Here is a 9,779-nt window from a genome sequence, read left to right as displayed (position 1 = left end):
ACCCTGCTCTGATTTCAGTTGCTAACAAAATGCGGTTTCTGTGCAGCAGCCCACCCCCATCAGAAGCACTCACTGTCCCTGACAAGCACTGCATGGCCTCTGCACTGGGGTTCCTCAGCAGGCAGTGAGAGCTAAGACAGAGTTGCCCAGGTGACTTCTCTGTGCCCAGCCACAACTGTGTGCCCAAGGGCCCTGTGTCAAGTGTAGATGCTCGAGGGAGGCTGCACCTGGCTTTGTCTGCAGCCCAAGCTCTCCCCAGGTGAGGAATTTGTTAGCCAAGCCAAGTGTCGCTGCAGCTCTGGAGTGTGAGTGACCTCTGGCTCAGCTAACTGGTCCCATTGCTTTTGATTTGATATCTCCACACTTACCATCAAGGTTTGTCATCCACATGCAGCTTGGTGATAGTCCAAGTGTCAGATCAAGCATTTTAAATTAATACTTAAACAACGAAATGAGACAGCCATCTGCATGGGCAGAATATCTGCTGTCTGCCCCAGTACAGGTGTTGTCTGAGCCTTGCTTGGTGCAGGAAGTTAATCTGGGTATCTTTGCTCTGGAACAGGTCCTCGTCAAGGCTGTCAATGCCATCATTATTACAGAATACATGCAGGCCATCCTGAGCACTCCCAGGAAAACATCTGCTAAGCAGAGGAGGAGGATTGTCAACAAGATAGAAGAAGATCATAGGATGATGCAAACCATCTTTAAAGAGTGCTTAGTAAGTCTTTGATATGGTTACAGTTTTGCTCTTTGTCGTCAAGAACAATGGCAGCAGAGGAAGAGACTCTGAAAACTACAAAAAAGCTTAAGAGTTTTTACCACAGGGGTATCAAGCTTCACTGAAATGACAGTCAGATGTGCTGACAGCCCTTCTGATCTGTCAGAAGCTGTTAGTTCATGGTTTTGAAATGTGTGACTGGAAGAAGTTTCGTGCTGCTGCCACTGACACAAGAATGGGGCGTGCTCCTCTGAGCTGGTGAGACAGGTCCAAAGCTGCCAGCTGCCCCTATCAGGCCTCTGGTACCTGGCATGGGATGGCAGTGCTTACCTTGAGCCTCTGGAGTGATGAAGCAAACAGGCTGCTCCACACCTCCACCGCTCTGTGGATTGCCCTGTAAGGCTGCTCCTCCCTGGACGTGGGGTGTGCATTGCCACCCCTCTGTCCAGCCTCCTCCCTCCCCACAGGCCCTTCCCAGCCCCTCAGAACAGGGATGATGGCTGCCTGAGCCATTTCCCTGTGCTGTGGCATTTCCTCATGGCAAAAACATGCTGATGCTGTTGTGGTTGCTGATGGTTGTGGGGAGGAACGAGTCTTCCTGCAGGGGTAAACACCTCACACCATTAGGAGGTGAAGGCGTATTGCAGAAGATTGGGTGTAAAAGCAGAGCCACACCTCTGGAGAAAACTTGTGCAGAAGTGCTGGTTCTGATTTGCAGAAACAACTTCAGAGGCTTTAAAAAGTCTCACCTCATAATCTGGTGTAATTGGCAGTGCTGCACACAGCATCTGCGAATGCCACCAGGCTGTCACATGAGTCCCTTGATTACCCAAGGGCCAGCACTGCACTGGCAGCAGCGTTCCCTCCTTCAGCTGGTCCAGTTGGAGAATCACTGCTGTCCAATGTCCCTGGCATGGCTCATTAGCAATGCAGGCTGAGAATGCCCAGGCATGGTGCTTCATAAGGGGCTGGGCTGAGCAGCACAGCAGTGGGTGCAAAGTCATTCTGGTAACAGGACTCCGATGTGACAGCATATAAACTCCCTTGGCTACATTGGTTTTAATGATTTCACAAATGCTGAGTCATTCTCACAACTTGCCTATTTAAGTGCTAGGGACTGAAAAGCTATTTTCTCACAGATGAGTCCCTTGCAAGCCATATGTCAGCAATTCTTACCTTGTCCAAAGAATAAAATGAAATAAAAATGATTGTCTGTAGGCTTCTCTAAAATCCTCTCAGACCCATTATAGTTAATGCATTAGATTCATGGCAGAAAGCTGGAAACTGCCAGTGCTTTTAGCTGAAGACCCACCTCTCTTGGAGTGATCGGTCACAGATGAATTAATGCTTTCAGCAATTGAGACATGGGGAAGAGCAGGAAGGTTCTCTAATCTTAACTCTGATGTTTACCAGAAATGCTGTGCACAGCATCAGCTTTGGGTGTAACATGCATGGAACAGTGCAAAGGAAATGGAAGAAATCTAATATCTCTTAAAACCATACATTAAACTTGGGTGAAAAAGGGCTGCATCTGGTTAGACCACTTTTCCCAGTATCCCCAGTGTGTGCACTTTCCTACTTGGTGTGAGAGCACTGAAAGCCTTGGAGGTGAAATGCACAAGAGATTTGCAGGGGACAGCCTGCTCCTTAGTCACGAGGCTCACGGTTATGCATGTGAAATATGAACTCTGCTGCAGATTGAATTTATCATGCAGTTGTTGCACAGGCTGCACCTGCTCCCTGCCCTGCTCTGCCCTCTCTTTGGGCTCTTCCTTCCCCTCTGCTCTCAAAACACATTAGGAAATACCTTGCTTCTCTCCTAAGAGCAGTACGTGTCAAAGGCACTTAACACTGCTGACAAAACACCTTTTTTTTCCCTTTAGACTGCCGGCTGCTTACCTCTGACCTTGCCTGCCTATGTAGTGCTTAACTAAATCTGACGCCTTCAAATTAATTAGCATTTTGTAATAGTGAGCTTGCCAAGTATGAAGCTGTACAGTCCCAGTGCCTCAGGAGCTGAGTACAGCTTGTGCACTGAGCAGACATGCTGTGTGCCTGCAGTGCAGGGGGAGAGGGGGAAGGCTGTCTTCAAATATTATTATTATTTTTCATTTATGTTCATTGCAGAGGTGCCTCATGGAGAATGTGACCTGCTGTTTTTAATGGCCCCTGCAGATCAGGGGAACCTGGGCTTCTCCTGCCCCAGTTTGGCAGCCCGTTCTCCAGGTTTGCTTTGTCACAGAGTCTCTGTTGACGTGGTGGCATCAATAATTCAGGGAAGCAATTAAATTGCATTACTGCACTGATGAAAAATGTGAGCAAGACCTGAAACTCTCTTCCTGATGGTTCATCTGCATTCTGCTTCTCCAGCTCTGCTAAAAATGCTGTGTGTTTTTGATGAGACTTTTTTCTTCTGTGTGCTCCAGATTAGAGGGAGATCATCATGTGCAATATCTACCAACCATATGTTTTCTACACTGTCCAGCCCTGTTTCCCACTTTTTTTCTGTTAGAGGATCTGTGTTCTCTCATCCTCTCCCTAAGGTCACTTTTCTGTCCCTGGGCTTGCTTTGGGGTGGCAGAAATGCCAGCATGTTTGGCCAACAAGGCTTATTTTCACACAGGTCAAGCACAGGGCTGTGCTTATGTCCAGAAGCAAACCACGTCCCATGAGGTGAAATGGCCCTGGAAGGAAAGGCAGTTTAGGGAAAAATGAGAATTGCCAGATTTGCCAAAGGAAGTGCAGGAGGAGATTCTGTGCTGCTGAAAATTGTTGCCCAACAACCCTGGAAGCAGTCTGTGACTACTCCCCAAGTCCTTTTCTGCTACCCTGGGGTAAAATCAGACTTCTGTACATGCATAGACACTCCTGCAAAGCTCCTAATCCAGAGAGATCCCCAGTCTGACACCAGTCCAGCTCTTAATGTGCTGTACTGTTTCCCCTGCTCTGAACACAACACTGCTTTTCTCCCCAGGGTCCTGCAGCTGGTTCTCTCAAGGATCCCATAAAAGCAATTTTAGAACTTGTTCAAACTTCTGATCCTGAGGGGATGAAAATAGCACTTCTGCCCATACTAAAAGAATTTCCTGACCTCAGGTAATGTCTTTGTTTGGTTTGACTTCTGTACTTTCCTACATGATTACTTGAACCCAGGAGACCTACAGCAATATTGGTGCTGTGATACCTTTGCAGTGTGTTGGGCCAGGCACAGTGACCCTTTGAATGTACTCACTGGTGCCTGGTTTATATCCTTGTCAGACATGAACTGCTGAAGTTGAGATGTCCTGCTGTAAAGTTGGAGGATGGATGAAATTGCTGTCAACAAAGCAGAAATGCTGTGGAAAAGTACCACCTTAATGCAGAATTTACAGGAGTATATGTGTCAAATGTAGGTTTCAAGAACATCCTTAATTTGGGCATTTCATAGATTCCAAGCACTTGGCTTTTGGCTTCAACACTTCATCTAACCTTGTATGACTATTTTCAGAAGTTTCTAGGTGTATTCAGCAAGAATATACACATGTATTTCTTACAGCAAATTTAACAGAATTGAAACACGGGTTTTACTATGAAGGAGAGATCTTGGATAACTGCATTTTTTTCCAAAGCCTGCATTTTATTCCATCTATCTTTAGTTCTGATGTGCTGTGCCTGTGTTTTTCCAACTTAACATTATTGCAGTGTAGAGCTCTCTGTTAGAGCTGTCTGTTATGAAGGCCAAAAGTTTGAATACCTTCAAATGTGGGGCAGACAATTTGTGGCAGATAATGACTTCAGTGCCTATTCAACGTGACAGTCATCATATAAACCTGCAGCAAGGGAAGTCTCTAGACTTCTTAGGAAGGACTGCTGTAGGCAAATAAAAAAAAATAAAAAGAAAGACAAAGAGATTATGTTATGCTTCATCTGGTTTCTTAGTTAGTTTTTATTTTACTACTCAAAGAGATTATGTTATGCTTCATCTGGTTTCTTAGTTCTTTTTTACTTTACTACTTTTACTTTACTACTGAGCTAAAAAGCTGCTTATTTGATCAGTATAGCAATGATATATATATGTATATACATAGTATAGGAAGTAGGCATAGAAAGTTCTCAGAAGACCCAGATCTCAGAGGAGGTCATCCTGGTGTGAGTGGATGCACTGTTCTTGACTACAACAGATTTCTCTGTTTCAAACTGTTTGGCTTGGATACATTTGCCTTATATCCACTACAGTATTTCCCTGCTCAGGGGAACAGTGCTCTGTAGAACACAAATCATGTAACTTTCCAGATGAACAAGAATTAGCTCCATTTGAGGGGAGAAAAGATACCAAAAATGCCTCCAAATGGTCAAATGTAGAGTTATCTGAAACTTATTATGATGGATACAGGTCTTTTTCTAGGAATAACCTAAGCTGAACATTTTCAATACTTCACAGGGATGCTGTGTGCTCTGGGCTTGGGACTTGTGAGCTCAGCCTTGTCCCACACAGCTCTTGGGATATGGTCTCCCCATTAGATAGCCAGAGGGCATCAAAAAGCAGCTTCCAGTCTTTGGTCTGGTCCAACAAAACTGAGGGATGGGAAACAAATGCGGTTTTTTTCCTTGATTCATTCACTTACTGTCCTTTGTCCTTTTGGAAAGGAAGGAACATCTGAGTGCAGTGCTGGATATCAAAGATTCGCTCAGCCGAGAAGACAGAGCTGCTGTCTTGAAGGCATTTCATGATAATTGCAGTGACTCAGAAACAGAAGGAAACTTGCTTTTTGCAGATATAGAAGTAAAACCTAGAAAATATGGACTCTATGGCTGTCTCTGCTGTTAGCAAAGGTGGGTGTGTGTGAGTGTTCTTGTGTGTAACATGTACCTGCCCAGGCACACTTCTTACAGGGAGGTGGAGCTGTAGCCTCACCTCCCCAAGGTCCTCATTGCTCCATACACTGGCTCTACTTCCCTCTCTCTGCCTGCAGACTTCCACACCCTGGAGCATTGTGTTGTAGGCAGTGCAGGGTGCTGAATTCTTAGATGAGTGATTCAGGTTACAGCAGGGACAAAGGAGAAGACAGGACTGGCTCTTCCTCCCCATCTTTCACTCCTGTCTGTGTGTCCCTGCAGCAAGGTCTCTCTGCAGCATCCCCTCCCTCCCAGCTCTTACCCTCTGCCTGGGCATGGTCTCCCAGGCAAGTGCTGCTGCCTCCTAGCAGGACAAGCCAAGGAGGATCCTCTCAGTGATCCTCCTGCTTCTCTGATGAGGGGAAGGATATGTGAGCCCCACCACTGCCCCCTCAATGACAGCTATGTTATTTAAACCAGGCTTGGCCCCATTTAGCTGACTGTGCTGTGAGAACCAGAGGCAAGCGTGCCCACTGCATGCTGGCCCTCACTTGGGGCACTTGCAATCACCTTTCAGTCTCCCAAGGGACTCCTTCATAATCACAAATGGGCATTTTTTGGGGGGCGGGGTGGGGGGAGGAGAGTAGGCTAATTTGCAGCAGATTTCAAAGTTAAGCAGTTCCTCATTGCTGCTTAGTGGAAAACATGCAGCTATTTTCTTCACTTTAAATAATTGACAATTGCTTGTTAGTCCAAAGTTATCCAGCTCCAGCTCAGAGGTAGAGAATTTTGTTTTATGTTGGCCAGGTCAGAGCCCTCAGAAATAGTCCTGCTCAGTTATTAATTACAGATTGTCAGCAGTTACCTTCTGTTGCATAACCTGAAGTAGCCTGAGGTTGAGAAGCACAGTCCCTTTCCTCCTCCACTCTCAGGTGTCACTATTTATTTATAGTTACCCATGTTAACAGATCAGGGATGAGGTATGCAGGACTCTGCCCTCCAGGCACAGGCAGACAGCAGGCTGCACTAGTAGCAGGGAAAGAAAACAATTAAAGAAACAATTAATAAGCACAAAAGCTTCCCCTCCTAATGAAAACTGATTCTGATATAATGAACTGGCTGTCAACCACCCATGTTTATACCCTGCTTTAAAGAAATTACCCATAGTGTCACCTTTGCTTTAGTAAAGATATCAAGGAACAAGTTTTTAAAGCATTTTAAGTCCCTGAATCTCCTGTTTGCTGAAATTCCCTGGGTAAATAGGCTCCCAAATCCCAGCAGAGCCAGCTGAGTTTGCAGTGTGGTGGACACACCCAAGCTCAGGGGTTTCAGTAAAGGTGAAATTACTTATGGGATGTGCTACCTTCCTCCTTCCATCCCAGCCCTGTGATTTTGTTGCAATACTTTGGGGTGTGACCTGTAGGCTCTCTGAGAATCAGCTGCTTCCTCCCAGCCAGAAACACATTTCTCTCTCCTGTATATGGAGGTGGCAGGACTTTGGAAGAACACTGGTTTTGGTTGTTTCATGTTAGCACGAAATGTCCTTCCAGAAGAGGAGTGAGAAGGTTTGGCTGGGGAGGGCAGGCAGCAGTGGGGGTGCTGCCCAAGGATTGCTTAGCCCAGGAGGGATTGAGGAGTGGAGGATTTCAGCAGGTAAATGTGGATACAGCTTCGTGCAAGAGTGTGCACAGGAGGGATGTTTCTGCTGTTTGATTCTTGCACATGTTCTGACGAGTGCTATTTAATTACCCAGCTTTTTTCTTGCCTTCCCTCAGGCCTGCTGGGAGAAACATGAGGCCTTGCTCTGCTGTGCCAGTGTCTGCAACCACAGCTCCTTGAAAGCTTCATATGCAGCTGGATGCATGGAGAAGTCTGTCAGCCATGGAAGACAAAATTTCTGCACTTTTTAAGGAAAACCATGAGGCTCAAGTCATAATCTTATATGTAAAGTCAGGAGGAAGATGAATGGGATATGGTCAAAAGACATTTCTTCAAAATTTGCTAGAGATTGCCATTCAGCTGAGTCCTGGTGGTTATTCCCAGGTTGTGGCAAGTGTGGAGGAGGGTTTCCCCTCACTGAATTCCTCTCTGTTTCTGCCCCTTGTTCCATGAAATCTCCAATGAAACCAGGGACTGCTGTACCACAGTGTACCAGCATTGTAACCTCCCGAGGGATCCAAGACCTCTGTTAGGGAATATTGCCTGGCTGATTGTGCTGGCAATGCCTGCAGGTCTGGGCACCTCAGTTTACTCCCCAAAGCCTGACCTGCACCAGGAGGGTGCAGACTGAGCTGCCTCTTCCCTCTCTCAGGAAGGCTGTGACATGCTTTGGGGGCAGCCTGCCATGGTGAGGTGTGGGATAGGGAGCTCTTCCTGTATGAGTTTTACAGCTGCCTCTGGAGCATAGACTTGCATTAATTTTTATATCACAGTTACTGGAAATTTCCTCTTGGAGAGGGAGGGGGAAACCTCATGACAAGCAGGCAGTAAAAGGAGGCATTTGTCTCAGCCTCTGGGCAAGGTCTTTGCTAGTTTTCAGATGTAAATAGGAAGTTCTAAAGGAAAAACATTGATTTTTCTTCCTGGTTATCTATGGACTGGTCACAGGCCCTAAGCAGGAAGTGCTTCAAAGCCCTCTTTTGCTATTGTGTGAATAGAGGCCATTACTGCTCCTCTTTGACACCATCACAAAAAACTCTACCTCAGATGTGCCATTGCTTTTCTGAGCAACCATTCCCCCTCAAGTCTGCTACCCTAACAAGAAGAGGGAAAATTTGTGCATACCTGTCAATGTGTGTAGCAGCAGACATGCCATACCCTGGTATCCTGAGAAGTGCAGGCCCATCTGGGTGCTGCCACATTCTGCAGTGCTGTGCCATCACCCCAGGGACACAGGTGCCCCATCCCAGAGCCCTCAGTGCAGATAGGCTCCTGTGAGGTGGAAAGGAGCAGGTTTGTAATTGTCATTAGCTTTGTTCCTATGCAGTGCTGAGCGTGAGGTGAGTGTCAGAGGAGAAGGAAGAAACACCACCTCCAGGGAGTCCTCTGTGTGTTTTCAGGCCACCAGGAGACCGTGGCACTGTTACACTTCTTCCCTCTTGTCACTGAAGTGCAGTGAGAGCATCCCATGGCCTGCCTGCCCTTCCTGACTGCCTGGCTGCTCAAAAGGCCAGTGCTGGTGTCCCTAACATTTCATAGCTGTCCATTGTGGCTTCAGTGAGACCTTCCCTGGGATGTTGGAAGGCTGGGGAACCTGGGGGAGCTGCAGCCTGTCTGGGTGGGCTTGGGTTGGGCTGTGGGGCTGGTGAGCACCTGCCTTCTGAAGGCTGTCAGCCCTTCCAGGCACTCTGGGCCAGTCACTCTCCCCTCCTGCTGAATTGCACATTTTTTCAAGGATGGGAAGGAATATCAGACCTGGCTGACAGACCCTATTGTAATGGCAGGGTCAAGGTCAGCCTCTGCCAATGGGGATTTCAAGAAACAACCCTTCCAGAGGAAAGAAATAAAACCCTCTCTGACATTTCCATCACTGTTGGGCTAAAAATAATCCTTCAGCATGTGGACAGCTCTGGCCATGCACATGTCGATGTCGATGTGTATCTGTGCTGTTTGACATCTGCAGCCAGACAAGGGTGTGTTCTGCTTGGAATCAGCAGCTGGGAGCCCCCAGGCTTGCCATTGCTGTGTGCAGATCAATGAGGTTTTGTAGCAGCAAGTTTTTGCACCATGTGTGGAACATCCACTCATGGAGAGACCAAATAAAGACTTGAGTTTGTCCATGATGTTTAATGAAGTTTTCCAGAGCCAGAGGGCCCAGATGTGTTGCCTGGGGGTGATGGGGGGAGGCAGGCTGGTGTGGAGGAAGATGGTGTGGGAGGGATGTCCTTGGGTACCCACAAGTCTCCTGCAGAGAGCAGATGGTGTGTGGGGAGGCTCCCTGGGGGGGAGGCAGTGGCAAGGGAATGCTGGGTCACTCCCTAGGACTGTCTGAGGTGAACAGGGAGGGGAAGAGAGGCTGCAGGGAAGGAGGATGAGGGATTTGCCTTGTTTGATGGAATGGATGAGGGATTTTAACCCACTCGATTGTGTGACCTGAACTTCCCAAGTGATCCAGCCTCCTCCTTTCTAGCTTTCACCCTAACCTGGGGTTAAAGCGCTTGTGTGGGATTTGTGCCACTCTCTGAAGAGGGTTGGGAAGCAGGGTCACACTCAGGATCCTCCTGTAGGATTATCTTGTGGCCTTGGG

General features: G+C 47.3%; 1 long non-coding RNA gene across 1 annotated transcript; it reads left to right on the top strand.

Annotated features, from left to right (window-relative positions):
- Positions 1-607: 607 nt before the first annotated feature.
- On the top strand, positions 608-9,264 carry LOC121333437. The gene is made up of 4 exons (XR_005952289.1): positions 608-718; positions 3,693-3,814; positions 5,345-5,530; positions 7,309-9,264. It is a non-coding gene; the product is annotated as an uncharacterized LOC121333437 (long non-coding RNA).
- The last annotated feature ends 515 nt before the right edge of the window (positions 9,265-9,779 follow it).

Source organism: Onychostruthus taczanowskii, unplaced genomic scaffold (genome assembly GCF_017590055.1).
Source record: "Onychostruthus taczanowskii isolate IOZ18803 unplaced genomic scaffold, ASM1759005v1 scaffold1, whole genome shotgun sequence".
In the NCBI taxonomy this organism is placed as follows: Eukaryota; Metazoa; Chordata; class Aves; order Passeriformes; family Passeridae; genus Onychostruthus; species Onychostruthus taczanowskii.
This window is presented reverse-complemented; position numbering and strand designations above follow the sequence as displayed.